This window comes from Haemorhous mexicanus, chromosome 3 (genome assembly GCF_027477595.1).
Source record: "Haemorhous mexicanus isolate bHaeMex1 chromosome 3, bHaeMex1.pri, whole genome shotgun sequence".
NCBI classification, from domain to species: domain Eukaryota; kingdom Metazoa; phylum Chordata; class Aves; order Passeriformes; family Fringillidae; genus Haemorhous; species Haemorhous mexicanus.
Genome location: NC_082343.1, coordinates 70,613,993 through 70,634,175, shown reverse-complemented (window position 1 = coordinate 70,634,175; position 20,183 = coordinate 70,613,993). Strand labels below are relative to the sequence as shown.

At 40.3% G+C, this 20,183-nt stretch overlaps 1 long non-coding RNA gene across 1 annotated transcript in view; it reads left to right on the top strand.

The window, feature by feature from the left end:
- Nucleotides 1-20,183, top strand: part of LOC132325209 (uncharacterized) — a 37,490-nt gene that overhangs the window by 14,704 nt on the left and 2,603 nt on the right. The window contains exon 2 of the long non-coding RNA XR_009485847.1: nt 20,007-20,164. This is a non-coding gene — a long non-coding RNA (uncharacterized LOC132325209). The remainder of the gene's footprint in view (nt 1-20,006; nt 20,165-20,183) is intronic.

The following is a 20,183-nucleotide window of genomic DNA, read 5'->3' as shown; positions in this document are numbered from 1 at the left end:
CAAGATCAGAGGTGTCACTGAGAGAACTGAGATCTGAAAGCCAAAGTCTCTTAATCACCTGATCATTTAGGCCAGGACCTTATCAACCAAAAATATTTGGTTGCCTCTTTGAATTCCAGTGAGATCTTAAAATACACAATCCACCTTCTGACAAACATATTGCTACTTGGTATACTAAAAGCATCCTAATAGTTGATAAAGCTCTCTGGAGCCATCTCAGAGTCTCAGGCCAAACTCAGAACTGTTGCTTAGCCAGGTTTAGTTTAAGAGCAGAGATGGGAGTGGCTGTGCCAGACCAGCACCAATAATCCCTCCTCCTTGCATCTTGTCTCTGGCAGTGGCCAGGAGCAGGCTTGCTGGAAAGCATACAGGAACAAGAGTGTCACACAGTAATAATTCTCTGTGGTATTTTTCTTGACTCCAAAAATTAGTGCTGAACTGTCTTCTGAGCCAGTGTTGTCATTTTTATATCATATAATCCTCAATGGATTTTTTTTTTTTTTTGCCTTGTGTTTTTCTGATCAAATTTTGAACTTGTCTCAATTATTTGCTTCCCCAGTGCCCTGTTCCAAACCTGTTCCAAAGAACTGCTGCCACCAGCCAGGGACATTTCATACCTCCTGATTCTCAGGGTATTTCTTCCTCAAGAATTTATTCATGCAACTACTTTCCAATGACCAGTGTTGCAAAATCAGCGTGCACTTTTCCTGTGGATATCTCTCTGTTTCAGATTCCTGTTTGTGAAACACAGCCACGTTCTCACAACATGTAAGGATGCCGCTTATGAATCACTCAGATGCTGTGCCAAGCCTGTGGAAAAACCCCTCGGGAAAATGAACAACTGAACAGCATGCTGTACATGAGTCTGAGGCCCAGAGAGTGAATAATGAGAAGAAAACAAATTATCAGTGGGATGCTCATTAAATGAACACCATCCTCTAGTGTACTGGACGAGCACAGACAAGCTTGTTATCCATTTCTGTAATTAGAAGCAGTGTCCTAATTGATGTGCAGAAATGTGCCAAATTCAGGTGACTCGCCTTTGACTTTGCTGTCTTAAAGAGTTGTTTCAGTGTAGCTTGTGCATATTCATGTCCCATCTCTGAGATAACACCTTGTATTTAAAGTGAGACAGCTATTCATTACAAATGAGTATTATATTTTCCCTTCCTTTTAAAGTTCTAAAACACACAAGAGATTCGGTTTTGAGAGCAGCAGCTCAGTTGTGGTTTTTTTTGAGGATTTCATTTCCCAGCCTATCCATTGCATTGTGGGTAGGCCAGTGCAAATATAATTTCTGTAAATGAATGTCTGCTGGTAACTACTGTGACCTGTAGAGATCATATGTGCTAGGTTTAACTGGAATGTTTATCAGGCTTATCCTGGTAATGAAAAGCAGCTGCTTTTCAGTCACACCAAGTTGTTCATAACTAGCAGTTCCCATATACAACTAAACTGTGTTTCCTACAAGGAGACAGGCTTGCAAGATGTCCCAGGCTGGTAAATACAAAAGGAAGGGATTTAGAAAATCTCTGAAAGCATCATCCTCTGACTTTTATGTACCTATTTGTAAATATTGAGGAAAGAGTAAAATACTGATGCCAGCTGTCCAGCAGTCTTAGCAAAGAGCTAGAAGTGAATAGATCCAGGACAGATCTAAGTAGATTTCTAAAGTAAACACTCCTTGTTCTGTCAGCTGTTTTAACCCTTGCTTAGAGCTGACATAAGCCTTTTGGTAATGTTTGAATTATTGCCTTTTTCTTCCCCAAATCATGCTTTCCTGTGGTTAAAGCAAGGTATTTGTGTCTCACCAGTGTCCAGAGGACCTGGCAAAAGAGTAGTAGTGGGAGTTAATACTAGTGAAGGTGGAATCTAAATGCATAGGCAGGAGAAAATTTAATAATCTTGTGTCTTATAATTCATATCCTGTGCCAACTAGGAAATATTCCATCATGGTCTGTTGCGATGCTGAAAAAGTTATGGGAAACAACCATTTCTGAATTTAAAATTAAAAAAAAAAAGGCGTTATAAAGATAAAAAGTGAATGGGTGAAGCAAGTTTAAGTAAATATAAACTTGATAAAATTAGATAGTTTCAAGTTTTCTGGACATAAAACTATTTGTGGACATTGCTTCCCAGCACAGGCATAGAAAGATGTGCTAGCCTTATGTCTAGAATGGCAGAACTGAAGAATAGGAGATATCACAGCCAAAGTAATTACAGTGGTTACTCTCAGGCCACAACCTGGAGCTGAAAATGTGGTATAGCTAATTTCTTAGTGACAGCAGCTGACCTTCTCTGCATCAAGGGAACACACTGAGGAAAACCCGATATGAGCCAAAGCAAAGTCTCACAAGTTTGTAAGTTTGTTTTTTTAGCTGTTAATAGAAATAGCCATTACCCTGTAGCCTCTTTCTTGCAGGAGGTGCAGTCTTCTGCTCATGTTAAAGGAGGCAGAAGTGAAGTGCAGCACTAGTGGTAAGGCCCTCCATCCAAACTGTGGCATTTCTGATGTGTGGTATTTTTGGTGCATGGCATTCCAGAGCTGAGCTGTACACCTGATGCTCTGCATTATTATGCAGAAGGAAAGAGGGGGTGCAGGAAGCTGAAAGGAGAAATTCCTGGCAGTATATCACTTTTGGGGGCCCAGTGGGAAAGGAAATCTGCTGTCTGGTTTTTATGTGGTCATATCTTCTCATTCCCCTCGTCTCTTTGTTCCCCTACAATGAGACAGTAGAATGCAAACTACAGTCCTTGGGTAGGCATGCTCTCCAGTCAGGGGTAGGTAGGGGGTTGGGGTTGCCCTTCTGAGATGCCCCATTCTCAGAGGTGGCAGAAAAAGGAGACTACATTCCTAGTTATTACACACTTGAATTTTGGCACAAAAACATGTAGAGTGTTGCCTCTCTCAGCAGTTTCCACTGCTTGGCCTTGATGGCAGTAGTCTGGGAGGATTTGGTTTTGGCAGTGCTTTAGTACTATTTTTTCTGTGGGTATTTGGAGGTGGAGGAAGGCTGAGGGCTGATGGCAGCTGCAGAACTTGGAATCACCAGTGACTGGTGGCTTCTTCAAATGAGACTATAAAGCCCTCTAAGGCTGGCCTGGGGGTGCACAGCCATAGCTTGTACCAATGGTCTGGCTTTCTGCAGCGTGTGAGAGTGAAGCCATGGAGCCAGCACAGGCTGCTGACCCTCAAATCCAACTTGCAGGAGCAGTCTTTTCTCCTGCTCTCCCATGGGCAGGAAATGCCTCCTTTTTCACCTGCAGCTTGCTTCTGATTGCAATGGTGAGTGTTCTTGTAATGAGAGATCTTTCTTGACATGGAGACAGAAAATGTCAACGATGGGTGATAAGAATAATATGAAAAGAAATTATGGGAGACTCTGTTGTTGTCCCAGCACGACACTGTAGGACCAGCTTTTGGTAGCTGAGCTTTGAGCATATTTGGGTTGCTAGAAATGGCTCAGAAGGGGCATTCTCAGTCACAAGGTCATATGTTGCACTGTGGGGGTCCCTGGCAGCATGGTCACAGACCTGACTGAGGGGGGAATCACAACTGTAGCAAACAGGCACTAACTCACAACACAGATTTGTTGTAGTTACCAAAGGTTTCATCTGCCTTTCAATCATTGCAGTAATCCCATTTTACCACACACTGTGCAGAAAGCTATTTGGTACCTAGCAGCTCTTTTCATTCATTTTGGCTACTCATTTATATTTAGTGTTAGATTGTTGAGAAAATAACAAGAAGTGAAAAAAAGTTCTAGAAATGCTTTTCCACTGTATTATCTGGTTTTATAACCCATCTGTGTATATGTGATTAACTTTTAGGTTTAAACATCTTGAAAATAATTTAATGTTTCCCTAATCTTTCAAATGTTTCTCCTCCTCTCCCTTCTCAAAATACTGAGCACTTCAAAGAGTGATCTACTTAGAAATGATAGCATATTTACCTGCTTTAAAAGGCCTGTTTCACTTCTCAACATCAAGGGAGAAGCTGCTGCACAATAATATTTTTTTCATTTCAGCATTCTTTTTATTCAGACAGGAAAAAGAAAGGAAGAAATGTTATCTTCTTTATTTCCCAGAAGCATTAAAAATTCTTTATCCTACCCTGCAGTGCATTTTGTTTTATTTTGTTAATAATCTGTATTCTGATTGCTGCTTGGTAAGGAATAAAAGAGGATGCTTTAGTCATGGGAATGCAGAGATGTTTATTTCCACTTTGGGAGCATAACATCTGTTAACTCTGTTTTCAGAGTTAGTTGCTGAAGCACCTGGTATCTCACGCTCCACCCAAGATTGTAAAAATGTTTGAAACTGCAGGAAGGCAATACAGCTGTGCAAGCTTATATGGGATTTTGTTGATTTAATTAAGTTCAGAAAAAGCAGCCATACCAATAAATACATAGTTGCTTGAAAGAGAGAGGTGCCATTTGATAAAATAAAGCTTCCCCCCTTAATTATCTGGGGTTTAGTTAAACATTATAGTCTTCCGTCATTCATCTGGCACAATTAAATTCTGTTCTTGTTGAACTCATGCACCAGATGATTTTTTTTTTTAAGGGTGAAAATGACACAGTGAGCAGAAATTCAGATCTAACTCTTGCTGTTGATGTCTGTGTCTTTTTAACCTGGTTAAAAAAAAAAAAAAAAACAACAACAAAACCAAAACAAGCCAAGTTAAATTCTCTGCCTTTGTGTGGAATCCTCCTTGGCAACAAACACAGCCTCTTGAATGAGGAAGGGCTTCATGCCTTGATTTGTGAGGCAGTGATACAGTTAGAGGAGAGAGCCCTGGCTGGATGTTCCATACAAATGGAACAAAGAGCAGCGAATGTTTTAGAGGATGGAATTCAATTCCCGGAAGGGTGCATGCATCACCTCCGCTTGGTCCAGCTGAGGGAAAACTCAGTCACCCTGGAAACAGGAAAAGTGACACCACATTAAGTGAGGGAGGTGCTAGAGTGATGTTTTACATTCAGGAATAAATAAGGATACAGAGAATGGTATCATGCAGAAATGTGTCCCTGCTAGACAATATTGAAATTCAAAAGAAAAGCTATTTCTTGCAAATGAAATTTTTATGCAAGACCTTAGTATATGTAAAAAATTGGGAATTTTTCAGCTTTCTCCAAACTCAAGAATCTCAAACTGCTTGGAAGAATGGGCACTAATGTATATGGGAAGCTGTTTGTAATTTCCCTTGTAATTTCTGAACACATGTGGCAAGTTTCCAAGATTTAAGTGTAGCAACCACAAATCTCTGTGTGATTAGTTGGCAGAGCATGTGCTGGTGTAGGGATGGTAAGTGACAGCTAAAGGCAAGACATATGGAACAAAGGTCATCACTTCACTCACTGGCCTTTAGCTCCTCACTGGAAAATCAGTGGATCATTTGGTTATATAAAACTCTGATAGATGGGAGATTGTTTTCAGGTATTTGCTCTGCATTCTGTTTGAAGTGTTCCTGGCTAAACTCACTGGCAGTGCTCTCATGTGGTAGCTCCATATTTGCATATTGTCAGGGGAGGACTCTGAAACTTGAGAAATCTTCAAAGTGGGGTTTTAATATAAGAGCAGAATGACAGAATTTTTGGAAACAGAAAATAAAAGTGACTAAAAAAATGGCAGCGCTTAGCATATGCAAACTGAGTGAAAAGATGGAGTATCATTACATATTTTTGCTTACTAGAGATGGAATTATACTGGAGATGTGCTGAATCAAACCTCATTTGACTGGGTAATCAATGAGGCTGGTGCTTCAGAGAGACAGTTCATTTTAACTCCTATGCTGGCAAGCACACGCTGTGGGTGAATGCAAACCACTCTGCAGACTTAGGCATGGTAAATGGGGTTGTTGAGAATGTCACTGACACTTTTTCTAAAAGCTGTGTAATGCCACTCCAACTCTTAACATGCCTCTTCTCTCTCTGTCTACAGCGATACGAAACAAAAAGAGAGCTGAACTGATTTGTAACTATTTCATATTCACAAAAGCATCTTTACTAAAGGTGGTTTCCTGAGTTTACTTAACTATTAAAAGCTGCTGGAAAGTTTGGTATCATCACAGAATCTGTGCCTGAAAACACAGGTGGGCAAATTCATATGTGAAACTGTACTTTTCAGGACAGGGTCTGCATAATGTCCTAAGTAGGCATAAATTTTTCTGAATGGACAGTGTTTTCTTAGGGAATCAGGATGATGAGCAGTTTATAAATTGGCATATGGGTACCTCTGGCTGGGATGGGGGACCCCACCCACAGAACTCAACACAATGCAGCTCTGCACCTACTTTGCCTTTCAGAGCACCACCATAATAGAAGTCACTGCACTCAATCCTACACCCCTGAAGTGCATGCTGTAGATTTATGAAGCATTTTATTTCTCCAGGGCTTTCTGTAACGCTCATTACTCAAGAATCTGGGTTTTTCAGAGTTTGTAACTGTGTTTTTGTAACAACTTGGCGAGTTGAACCAGCTCTGTAAATGTGAAACAGCTACAGAAGTTAAGATGGAAATGTCTGTGATTCTGAGTGGCTGGTCAGACATGGATAGTACAAACCTCTCTTTGCATCATGGAGTTAGGCTTTTTCTTCTGCTCCACATAGACCCAGCAGGAGGACCAATAAAAACATATAGAAATCTGCCTCTCAGCTGAGGTTCCTGGACCAACTCTAGAGCAACTCAATAGTGCAGTTTTATGCCTCATTGTGTGGTCTTCAGATTCTTCAGCAGCAAAGGTAAACATAGCTTCTGTTGAACATGCACAAACTTTACTTTTGAAGGTTCTGTGACTTGACTGAATTGGGTCAGATTTTCACTGGGTAGGAAAAACAATTACTAACAGACAAGCTGCACTGTCACTGCCATCACATGTGTGCTCTAAACTTCCAGATTTTGAAGAAAAGGTTGCCAGAATTTACCTGAGCATTTTTTGTTTCTCCTCTTGAGCCGGTAAAGTCTGGGAGGGATAAATCCTACAGTGTGTAAAATTTGAACCTCAAATGGTGATGGTTTGGGAATGCCATAAAGTGAAATGCAGGCTGCAGAACTTGAAGCTTAGGCTGGTAGCAGTCTGGGCATCCAGCTTGCTGACGTGGTTTTGTTAAACACTTCTACCAAGTTATTTTCATGTATTTGCTGTGCTTTGCTACTCTTAGATGCTTTTATGCCAGGAATGTATTTATCTATATATAATTTTCCATGAAAAAGTAATCTATCTGCAATGCAGACAGATGGAATGCAATCTAGTTTATGTAGTATCAACAAACCCATGCTCTTCTTTTTTGCCTTTACATTTAAGTTAAATTGCATTTTGAATGCCACCATCTGCACAGTAGTATGCCTCAGCAAGGCCTGCTGTTCCTTAAAGCTATTATTTGAAAAAGTCTGACTACTCTGAAACAAAACCACTCTACTCACCCCTTTTCTCAAGTATTTGAGGAAGAAAAAAAGAAACTAATAGGTGTTATGAGGCATTTTGGTGTTATTTTAGATAAACATAGTTGTGAAATCTAAAGATGTAATTTCTTTATATCCACGCTGTTAATTAATAAAATTGTTTAAATATAAGTTAATCACCCATGTAAATGTTTTCTTAAGAGGTTTCAGGATGGGTTCATGAGCTTGTCTGGAGAGCAGTCCTTCCCCAGGGCTGCCAAGTTCCAGTTCAGACTCACTGCAGGAGCTCTGCTGTGGAGATGTGTGAGCTGGGGACAGCTCTACAGGGCCCATATTCTATTTAGTTCAAAGGAGATGGATTTAATTACAAATGGTATAATTTGAAAAGATTTTGTAGTTCAGAAAAGCTCTTAAAAATCCTTGCTGGCAAACTAAATAAATGAACCTTTATTGCATCTCTTCATCTTTGTATGGCTGCAGGCTGTTTAACAAGGACCTCTGCTGTTCGTTTAATTTATTACACCCCCTTACACTTCACATTTTCCCAATTTTTTTAAATGAGTTCTCGTTTTGTTGGGCTTTCACAACATTTTCCCATGTCCCCCATGTGCTTACATGCACCAGCTATGTGTTACATAAAAAAATTGCAAATCCTTCAATACCAGCTGCTGTAGTTAATAAACTTGTAACTTTACCCTCGTTGAACTATGCCAAATCCCCGTAACATCTGGCCTGTTTAAATTTCTATGCTATTGAGGGTTGAATTTTTATTTAAAACTTCCAGATATGGACCTGTCAAGAATTTCTTTGCACTGCAGCTTCTTTAAACGCCTTAAACTGTTTCTGTAACTGTGAGCAATTTCAATTGAAAGCTACCAAATATTTATGGATTTTTTATTTGTTTATTTTGTTATATGGATTTTTAAAAAAATTATTTTCTCCTTTGTTTTCTGATACAGTGAGTAACCCATCCAAGTGAATAATGGAATACCATTTTTTTCCTGCTGAGCTGATCTTTCTGTTTGTATTTCAGAATCTATACCTACAGGTTCTCCTTGAAAGAGGAGATGGGCAGCTCTGGACAAGGGGAACATGCAAGTGATGATGGTTAAGTTAGAAAAACAACTTTGTCTCTCTTTCTGTGTCATGTGAGATTTTTGTAGCATGACTATTCTTTATTAACTCTCAATTTTTGCCTTTTTCTGCTTAGTGGTGCTCTCCTTATTACAACTGAATTTCAGTAGATCTTTCCCAGGTCAGAATTAATCCTCCAGAGTTTTTTTTCTAGTATCCCATTTAGTCCCAAACTCCTGCCCTGCCACCTGCTCTCTCACCCTTACATCTGCTTCCCTGTTCTTAAACAAAAACCTTGCAGAGGAAGGTTCATTGGTGTGAGTCAAAGGGTAATACATTTTTCTCTCCCACTGCAATTTAATGAGTTGTCTTTGAGATTAGCTCATCTGAGACTACCCCAAATGATATATCATCCGTTCAGGCACTTTCAGGCAAACCATATCATTAGCAATGCTTCCACAGCATCCTCTCAGATGTGTGAAAAAGCAATTTGAAAGACAGGTTGAAGCATTTTATTGGTTTCACAAAAAGGATGAACGAGGGGAGAGACAAAACAGAACAATGCTCAGCTGAGGCCTCGCTGTCACCACCTCTTCTCCTTGGTTCAAGGTTATGGGGCTGCACACCAGCTCACACATAAGGTCTGACATGTATCCTTCTCTTTTGCCTAGATAGATATAACAGTATTAATATGAAAATAAATCACTTTACATGGGGGACTTGGTGGAAACCCTTTTCTAGAAATGGGTGTGACTCTTAACAGCTTTAGAAAGAGATAAAGCAAAGGGTCTAACAACATGCTGGAAAGAGCCATTAGAGAAGTTGTTAGGATATGCAGACTGGAAAACCTGCTGAAAATAAGCTTTCTTATTTGTGTGCTTCTCCCATTCTAGTTCAAAGTAAAGGCTCTGTCTGCATTGCCCTGTATGCTGGATTGGGTTATGTTCCCCTCCTCAAACTCTGAAGCAAGGACACAGTGGTCTACAATATAGTTGTTTACTATGATATCTGTAAGCCAAAAATTAACAGCACGTTTTGCGTGCATGTTTTGCATGGTGCAATGGAACATGGTCTTTTCCTTGACTGTCATGTCAGTTGTCAGAGGTACCAGGATGCTTTGGTAAGGCAGTGGGCCTGGAGAGAACAAATTATAAAGCCAAACTCCCACTGCTGATATACAGACGTGTTCCAGCTGTAGGAAGGAGCAAAAAATGAGATTGTTGGGAAAAGGGATGGAAAGGGAATAAAACCACTCACAATTTCTAATTGGAATTTGAATTTAGCAAAATAATCCTTTTCAGCATGCTGGAGTGCTAGCACTCCAGGGTAAATGATCATGTAGCTACTGGAGATAACCAGTAACAACAGGATAAAACAATTGCCCTTCCACATGGAAAACTTTGAATTGGTTCTCTGATTGTTTTACATCAGTCATAAAACTAACATTGCATAACTCCTAATGCAAATGGCATAATTTCACTCTAATGCATTCATAATTAACGTATTAACATTAATTACAAATGTGGAAATCACTGTTATGGTTCAGAATGTGCTACTTTCTTTCTCCCTGTGTTACTTTCTGTCTGCACACAATGAAGTCTGAACTAGGAATAATACATGAACCTCCCAAACCTACAAGCTCCATCCACTGTGTTTGGTGTCTTTATGACTCAGATCATGCATCTCTCTTAGGGACAATGAAGACTGGTGAAGAGCACTGACAGACACCCTGGACATTCAGTTTCTCAGTCCAAAGCCAACTAAGGCTGTCAAAGGCTGAGTAGTCTGTGAACTTGAAGAGGGCATCCCATTTCATTGAATAGTTTTCACTTCAGTTCAGAATTTTTTTTTTATTTTTGATTGTATTCCATTCATTGTAGTTCCTCTTCCCTGTGTTTGTTTCACTTTGTTACCTGATTTTGAGATTTCTTCTCCTTTAATGAATATTCATTTCATTAAAGGAAATGAAATCTTGTGACTTCAGTGAGTGAATATCATTTCAGCAAATTTCACTGTCCATTTCACTGCGCTTCATGTCATGCCATTCCATGTAATGGTATTCACTTTTTGAATTTTCTTTTTTTTTTTAATAATTGCATTTCTTTCATCATATGTTTTCTCTTGCCTGTTTGTTTCAATGCTTTCCCAGATTTCAAGATTTCAATGAGTCTCAATTTGGCATGCTTTGGTCCTTTTCACTGCACCTCATGTCATCCATTGCAATTAATTGCATGCACTCTATTTTCAATTTTTTTTATTTATTTCAATTGCATTTTATTTCAGCCTATGTCATTTCCAGTCTGTTCATTTCACTTCATTCCTTGATTTTGAGGTTTTGCTTCATGATTTCATGATGGGAAATTAAATCTGGTGGTTTCAATGAGTAGCATTACTACATTATTCACTGCTCTCTTTACACAAAGGGATCACAAGAATCAGATCCATTTATTTTGCCAGTTTCATATTGAGAAATCATGCTCTGTTATTTTTCACTGTTTGGGCTTGAAAGAATTTATATCAGCTAGATGATTATCTCCCTATTGTCACAAAAATCTTCTTTATATTTTCCAGGATTTATCCTTGCATGACACTTAGGTCAGTCATTTTACAATATCTATTTTTGCATCCTTTCTCCATTCTCAAATGTGGGCACTATATTGGGTTTTGCATTGTTCTGGTACTTCTCTTTTTCACCATGAATTTTGAGAGGTGTAAAGATTAATTCATTCAGGTCCCTGAGTTGGTTAGAGATAGTGGAAGTGGAACTAAATGTTTGTGTATCATAGGTAAGTAATCTCCAGTTTGTCTTTGTTCTAGCCTGAGCTGTTACCACTTTATCACCGATGTTAATTGTGTCAGCCACCTGAGCCCAGTTTACTTTCTTAATGAAGATAGAAGCAGAAAGATTGAAGAAAAAAAATAAAGTAGTAAATGAATTGCCCTTGCAAAAGCCACCTGCCAACAGTTTTTTTTTCATTTAGTGAAGGACCAGGTCACTCAGTTTGTTCTGATTTATCATATGAAATCCATTGAGACCCTTCGCTTCTCTGCCTCAAATGTTTTCTGAATGTGCCATTTTTACAATATTGTTTGCTCTGCATTGGGCTACCTTTTCCTCATTGTGAGGAGCATCACATATAATTCTCATTTCTGGGTGAAATTCCTTTTTTTTCTTTCAGTAGTGTAGATTTTTTTTTTTTTTTTCCGGGGAATCATAGTTAGTGGACATTCTTCTCAGGTAAACTGCCCACAACAGTGCTTTAGGAGTGCAGTCAAATGTTACCCATGTGGTGCAAAATGGTCTCATATTATTTAATCTGATGTTAAATATTCCTTCTTTATTTGCCTCTGATGGAATGCCCTCAAACTTTTATTATCAAATTACTTCCTCACTAATGGAAATTCTTAATGACCTTTTATAAATGTCTGGATATACCAGCATCTCAATTTTCCTGCAAATCTTACACAAATTCACAAATGTGATTGTTGCCCTTGGGAGAGATCCTCTTAGAGGCTTAATAAAATTTTTTAGAAAGTGACCTCTTAGAGTCAGCTCTGCCAACTCAGTAGATATCTGAGTGCTGCAGCTATCAGCAATCTGGACAATGAATGTCAGTGTTAACCTATTGTGCAGGTGGCTGCCTGGCCATGAGACACCTGGTAGATAACGAGCTGTGTGGAAAAAACCACTCAGAGACAGAGCTGCTTATCAAAATACCTTCTGAGAAAGAGTCATTAGAGCTTTGCTTGACACACGTCAGTACTGTGTCAGCAGGACTGCTCAGGGGAAATAATGGTCCAGAGCACCTGCTGTGTGATGTGGGCATGTCTGACGTGCCTGCTCACGCTCTGAAAATGTCCTGCAGGTTGGACCCTGGGAAACAGAAAAGGGGTCACTGTGCCATTCACATTCTCTGAAAAAATTCCTTTGCCCAGGGTTTTTCACTTGGGAAGCGGAAAGGCAGCGAGAGAGGCCTCAAAGAAAAGGAAAACAGTTCTTATCTCATTTGCTTCTCCTGTGTTGTGCTCATGTGGAATGTGTTTGGAGATTGTTTACCCAAAGGTGACTGCCTGATTGGACTCTGGTGCGAGTTGTGACTCATTGGCCAACTAGGGCCAAGCTGTATTGGGACTCTGGAAAGAGTAATGAGTTTTTATTGCTATCTTTTTAGTATTCAGTAAGTATCTTTTCTGTATTCTTTAGTATAGTATAGTATAGTATAGTATAGTATTCTTTAATATAATTTAGTATAATAAAGTAATAAATTATCCTTCTGATAAGATGGAGTCAGATGAATCATTCTCTCCCCTCGTTGGGGGACCTGCATTTTCAATAGGTCACCAGCGCTGAAAATCTTTTGGAGCTCAAGTACAAAAAAATTGCACCAGTGAGAGCCAAGCATGTACCCTTCATGAAAAAAACTTGAGGGCAGGTGTTGAGTAGGGATTGTTTTGAGACTGCAGTTTCAGTATCTTGATGGTTATGCAGTACCTAAGCGTAGCTATGGATTCTTGGATATGGACGACTAAAACATCATTAGGATTTTAATCTGCCCTGTGCATCCTGCATAAAATCAGGAGAAATAACATGCACAGTTTGCACAGTACACAGATCTCTAAACATAGATCTCTAAACACAGCAAATGCTCTTGCATTTCAACCAGTTCTGTAATACCTATTAGAAAGTTTGTTCTGGTCTTTTCCACACAGTTCAGAATGATTTTAGCTAGGGTTTAGTCCCTTTGAAAAGTATCTGTAGGGACTTAGCCTTTTTTCCTCAGGAAAAAAGGAAAGATCAATAAAATAATAAAATAAATTTTATGAAATTTTGTTGATTCATTAGCTTCAGCGGGGTGCCAGATCGAGCATCTTCGTGGAAACAGCATTCCGTGGTTCTGACCTACTTTGTAAATTGTCTGTAATTTAGTAGTGAGTGAAGCTTAGGGGGAGCAATTGCTTCAAATGTTTGCTGCCATTAGTTTAGGGGAGAGGAAATGAGAGGAATCCAGAAGTTTTCATTTCCAAGCGAAGCATGTCAGACAGCACAGCACAAGACCTTTTTAAATTGCAATATGGCATCATATTAAACAGAACCCATCTGTGTTTCCTTTGGCTTTCCATCAGTTTACATTTTTTCTTAGATGTAGTAGTAGCAAATGTCAGAGCTTTTTCACCATTTCCCATAATGCAAAATTAGTATGTGACTATCTGTAGGTCTACAGCTCTCACTGACCCATTGCTGCAAACTCTGAGCTGTTCATCTCAGAAGTACCAGTGGTGAACTTAAATGGAGACATGGTGGGAAGTGACTTCATCAAAGCGTTTTACTGCTGTTAATGAAATAAGAGAACAGTAATTAATGTGAAATGATGCCTGAAAATGAGTGGCAAGCACTAGTAGGTACTGATGGGCTAGATAGTGATGCAGGCCATTAGCACAGCATGTGGATAGACCTGGGTTCCAGCAGGATGTTTGGGCTGTACCTCTGCAGTGCCACCAGCACAAGGGAGGAGGCTGGAGCTGGGCTGCCTGAGCAGAGATGGGGGATGTCAGGGCTGAGCTTGGGGTGGGAGGCTGAGGCAGCAGGGCCTTGAGGTCTGATCCTGCCTTTCTGGGGGAAAATGAGGTGGTGCCTGCTGAGCTGGTGGCTGGGTAGGGGGCTTGAGGAAAAGAAGGGATCTTGCTGGGGACAGCATTAACCATCAGATGAGAAATGTCCTTTGATTTCAATTGTTGGTTTCTAGGCATAAGCTGTTTCTTACTCTTGGGAGTGAGGATGTGAACATTTAGATTAAAAGATCAGGGGGTTTGTGACACTGGGGATGAGAGGTTGATATGCTGCTGCAAGGGCATCCAGGCATGGGGCCATGCATGTCTGAAGTGAGCTCCTCCTGTGCAGCCTAAGCCTGCCAGTGCTGCCATCCTTCACCTCCCCAAGCGCTGGCAGATTTTGGGGCTGGCAGGGAAACTGCAGTGAGATGGGCTGTCAAAGCTGCCTGCAAGGAAGTCACCAGAATGGTGACTCCCTCTGAACTGGATCCTGTGGGCCGCTAGCACGGAGAGATGACTTCTGGAAATATGATATTTTGATGATTCCTGCAACTTAAAAGACTGGCTATTGAGTAGTCTGGGAGTGAGACTTTGTTTTGAAGGGCTTCAGTGCTAGGGAGAGGGGAGGTGGATGCTTTTGACAGCCAGGGGTGGTATGGTTAGAGATGATTCCACTTCTGTGGTTCCTTTGTCAAGTTTAGATTCTGTCTGGCAGTGAGAGAGACAGGGTAAGGTGTTAGTGGTGTGTCAAGTGCTGTTTGCATGTCAAATTGTGATGTTCTGGCTGGGGTGGTTCAAGGGTTCTTGGGATCCTCCACCAGCTCACAGGGAGCTGCATTCCCATAAGGGAATGAGTGCAAGTGCTCAGGTGTCCCAAGTGGGATTTATCATGTTGAACTGCAGTGAGTCATCCTAAGGCCAGCATGTAAATTAGTTCAGGTGAGTTCCTCTCATCAGGCAGACAGGTATTTTTCAGGGTGTGAGTCTTATTGACCATCTCTGTCCTTGATGTGGGTACACTCTGTGTTCAGAGGGAGGGGAGCTGCCTCCCACCCATGTGTAGAAATGATCTGTTGAGTCTGCCTGCATCCTGCTGCTGTAGCTATATCAGATATGCCAGTGAAATACATCACTGTTTTATGAGATTTTTCTCCTCTGTTGATTCCAAGTCTATAGTTAATCAAGCACAGGCACCAAAGGGGTATTTCTCAGCAGCTTAAAAAACAACATGAAGTTTGTTGAAGTTTACCCAGCCTGCTACTGCTCTGTCTAGGCAAAGAAAGGGAAAGACAGGATGACTGAGCTGTGTGGCACTTGCTTCAAGAGCAAAACAAAAGTGAAAAGTGACAATCTGGGAAAGACTCATCAGTGACTCTGACAAAACCAAGCTGAAAGCATGAGAAGCACTTAATGTATTTCCAAAATTCAAATGTCACCTACAACAGTACTTACATGTAAGTCTTCATTTTTGCTCTTGTGGAAGCTGTTGAACATCAAAAGATGGAAGAGAAACACAGATTTTTCTTTAGCCTTTTGGTTTATTTTTTTATTTATTTTTTTTTAATAAGCTTTCATGAGATTTGCTCTTCTTTATTAATCTTCTGTGTCACCTTCTGATCCTTCTGGTTTGTTATTACACATACTTGTGACAATCATGGGAACTTTGCACTGATTACAATAAGTGTGTTCAATGAGATCAGGGCATTTTTAGCTATGAATGTACAAAAACTGAGATGGATCAGAAGCTAGTAGAAAAATTTCACCTGACTTTTTAAATAAGAGTTTTTACTTAGCTATCTAATATAATGTCTGTCTTTTGAAGCAACTCAAACTCCTTTGCCCCAAAATGTTAAAGCCCCCAAAAGCAAATTAAGAGCATTCACTGAACAGTCATGAGAATAGGCAATGTCTCCATTGTCTAAAACTTGAAAGCTTTTCTATTTTCTTGTTCTGTTTTTGTGTCTTGAGGTTTTCTGAAAGTGTAAAGTCCAGTGCAGCCTGAAGAGATGTAATGCAGGGTTAAGAAGAAATGGCTGTGGTGCTTCCCAATATCTGCTCAGTGATGTCATGCAATGCAGATTAATGCCTCTCCTCCATCTGGCAAGTTCCTATGGAACTCATTAACACACTCACATGTCCATACACCTACTCATGCTTTTTCCTTGTTTGTGGCCTTAAAAAAACACCCCAAACCAAAACCCCCAAGAGAGTCTGTTTCTGCTCACAGAACTAGCAGATCCTGGCCTGCTCTGCTGAAACATGATTAATGAAGTATAAATGGGTAGTTTTCTTACCAAAGGGCTACTGACAGATTAAAGGCTAATTAAAGTTGACTGCTGTTTATATATGAAACGAGGCAACTACTTGGTTCCTGGTGGGCAGCAGTCACTGGGAAAGTTTGTTTGCTTTTGATGGAGATGAAGGATAGACAGAAGGATTCCTGAGTAAAAGAATAAAAATTTTACTCCAGGATGGAGCTGTCAAATGGTTTGTATGCAATGTGTTCCAGTCTTTGTACATTAAAATGTATATAAATGCACTGACAGTAAGGATGGGTGGAGAATTTGTGGAAGCACTCGATAAATCCTGCATCAGCTAATAAACTCACTGATATCAAAGGGCTCATCTGCTCCTGAGAGATAAGCTCTTATGTAATTTGATACTTATCAAAGTACCCATGAGTTTGCAAAATTTAGCTGGGACATCTTCTGAGGAAAGGCAATGGAAAGCCATTTGTGAAAACAGCATGATATATTTCACAGCTGTCAAAGCACTAGAGCGCTGCTAGTTTTCCTTGCAGTATCTTAGAACACTTGAATTTCTTGCTGAAGCATGAGAAACTAGGGGAAAAGAGCTAATGCTAGCTCAGACATATGCAAGATATATTTAAGTCATGACAGCAGAGGTTTCTGCAGTTGCATCAGGTTTTCATGGTGTGCATCCTGCCTGGCAGCTGGGGGACATGGTCCAGCTTCATTCAAGGGAAGTCCTGTTTGCAGCTTCCCCCACCTTGCTTTGGAAACTGTGTTTAAGCTGGTCCCTGCCTGAGTTGGGTTAAACTTGTGTCTGTACCTGGTCTTGCACCCTGTTGACCCACACTCACAGGTTATTGCCTTGACTTGAGCAAGGGTGGTGCCTGCCCAGCTGTGCCCTTTGCCTGTGGATTGACTTTGTCTTCCACTGCAGACCAACCATCAGATAAATGTTTCCCTCTGGTGATGAGCATGTACAAGGAAAATCAGTTACAAATTATTGCCCTTACTCTTAGAAACCACTCACTGAAAAGATCAGCCTCTCTTGGGGTATTTTGCAGTCACATGTAATTTTTCTTTCTAGGAACTGCTTTATTTTGTTCTGATCTTACAGCTCATGATAAACATGTGCTGGCTGATAATAATCAACAACCATAATTTCAGCAACAAAAAGTTTGAAAAGTTTTGAAAGTCTATTTGCAAACATGTCAAGTGGGTTTTTTAATGCATACTTTGATATTTTCCTTTCATTTTCTCTCATGGTGTCTCCATAATTTCAGCTTCCCTGCAGTAAACATCACAGTATTTACAGCACACAGAGACATGAACAGTTTTTAAAAATAGGCTATTCAGGGTTTGTTTTATTAGTTCAACATCACCAAATAAGTTTAGGTAAGTTGGAAGCAACTTTTTTTACCTCAGAGAGGTAAACAGCCCCGTTACTGTGTCCATGCTGAGGATGTTTGAAGTTAGGCCAGTGGCAAAACTGTGAGTTGTAGTCCCTGCCTATTGTCAGAGTCCAGCACCACAAGCTCAGGCAGCAGCCTGCCCTGACACGGCAGGATGCAGGAGAGCAGCTGGCCCTGCTCTGTGAGCAAAGGACCAGCACTGCTGGGAACCACCCTGTGGGGTATCATTCCTCACTAATGAGCTTAAGTGGAACCAGGTGGAGTGCAGAGGCAACATGAGGAGAGATTCTGTAGAAAACCCTGGTGTCAGTGTGACTACATAAATAAATGGAGGGTTTTTTATTCAGATATGAAACAACTGGACAGCTGAAGAAGGATGCTGACAACCCAGAGGGAAACACTTTGCTTTGCACTTTGTTTTGAATCCATAGTAATATCTGTCTGTGTCTTTTGTGGATGTATAGAAGGTTGCTATACTTATGTTAACCAAGATATGTGTTTCTCATTTTCTCTGTCACGAATTTACACAGTCTTAAAGACTTAATCTGTTTCCTTCAGGTGCCATTAAAACCTCGGGGAGAGCTTGGCTTTTGCAAGAGTCTGTGTTAACTGAGGCATGAACCTCCACCCTCTTTAAAGGCTGCTCCACATGTTGTAGGCAGCCCTGTTGGCTGCATTTATTCTCACCATCTCTAGGCACTGAATTTAACAGTTAGAGCAGGAGCTTAGTGTCTTTCTTAGATCTTCCTATACTTGACCTAGGAAAATGCACATCTTTATCCTATTTGGAAAAAAACGTTCATGTTTTGTTGCCTTTCTCCTTCCATCCCCATTAAGCTACTCTGTGGTGACTGTGTACCTCTCTCTGGTAAGAGAGATGAATGTAGGCAAAAACAAGTGAGGGCAGGATGGTATTTGATGTTGACTTGTTGAAGACAAGAGTGATCTTTATATGGAGAAATTTTCCCTGTATGTTTAGAGGTTTCCCTATTTAACCAAATTCTGTTATATTATTTGGTATGCTTATTGGGATTCCAGATGGTGTTTTTAACATACATAATACATGAAACCACTGAAAGGCAATCTCTGTGGAATCCCCGTGGATTTCCTACAAATATTTACCTTCCACTCCAGCTTTCTAGATATCTTGTTGTTTCTGTCCTATAATAAGATCCTTTAATATAGCTCCCAGAGCTGCAGTATAGAACCTAACACCTTATAAAAAGGAAATTTGCAATGGATATAAGGAAATTATATCAGAAATATCCCTGCAAACAGCTTGCCAGTAAGTTAGAGATAGCGTCAAATCTGGCATTATGCCAGCACTGGGTGACCACTGCTCTTGGATATTTTTATAAAGTTTATTTTTTAGTAAAGTTTAATTTTTTACGTATGTTCACTCCTCAGCCCCCAAAGAAATATTTTTACAATGATCTTAAAAAAACCCAACAAGACAAAAAATGAATGCCAGCCACTGGGTTCTTAAAGAGACTTTTAACAACTAGGAATGAAGCACACACACAATATAACTAAATACCCTAACTATAAGAAACAGATTTCTTTAAATATAAAGGTTTTGATGAGTAGTAAACAAGACAAAATGGAGCTTTTACCTTGGGGGGAGAAAAAAAGGGAAAGGAATGGAAAACCCGGTGTGGTGAATTCTTTCTAGGGCTATGTCCTAGAGATCAGGGCAGAAGTTCCATTACTGCTGCGTTTGGTTATGAACTGAGGTAGAAACAAGGGAGTATTTAGTGTGCATTGCAGTCAGCACTTCCAATAAAACTCCTCTCTGGGGGGTGTCTGCTGCTGGTGTTTGCATAGATTTCACTCTGTGCAATTTGGTGTAAATCTCTATTGCAAATACCTCTGTGTGGGAAGGGAGTTGTTCTTGCCAACAGAGACTTTTTCAGCAGTCAAAATCCAAACAGACCTCTACCCTGCAAAACCAAACAAAACTAAACATTCCCAACCTGAAAACTCAAAGACGTGGAGCCCTTCCTCCCAATGACATAGAATGCTAGAATCATAGAATGGTTTGGGTTGGAAGTGACATAAAAGAGGATCTAATTCCAGTCCCCCTGCTATGAGATGGGGCCCCAGTTGCTCAGAACCCCATCCAACCTGGCCTTGAACTCTTCCAGGGATGGGGCATCAACAATTTCTCTGGGCAACCTGTTCCAGTGTTCAGCATCCTCGCTGTTAAGAATTTTTGCTGTATACCAAACTTGACTTTCCCTTATTTCAGTTTGAACTCATTGCTCCTTGTCTTATCACTACAGTTGCTGATTAAGTGTTCCTTTCTGCTTCTCTTGTAGGCCCCCTTAAGGTATTGGAAGCTGTGAGGTCTCACAACCTTCTGTTCTCCAGGCTGAATATCCCCTACTTTCTCAGTATGTCTTCACAGAAGTGTTCTTATCCTACAGGATTTTCAAGTTGCTAGGACTGCAGGCTGAATTACACCTCATTCAATCAGGTTTGCCAATCCTCAAAGA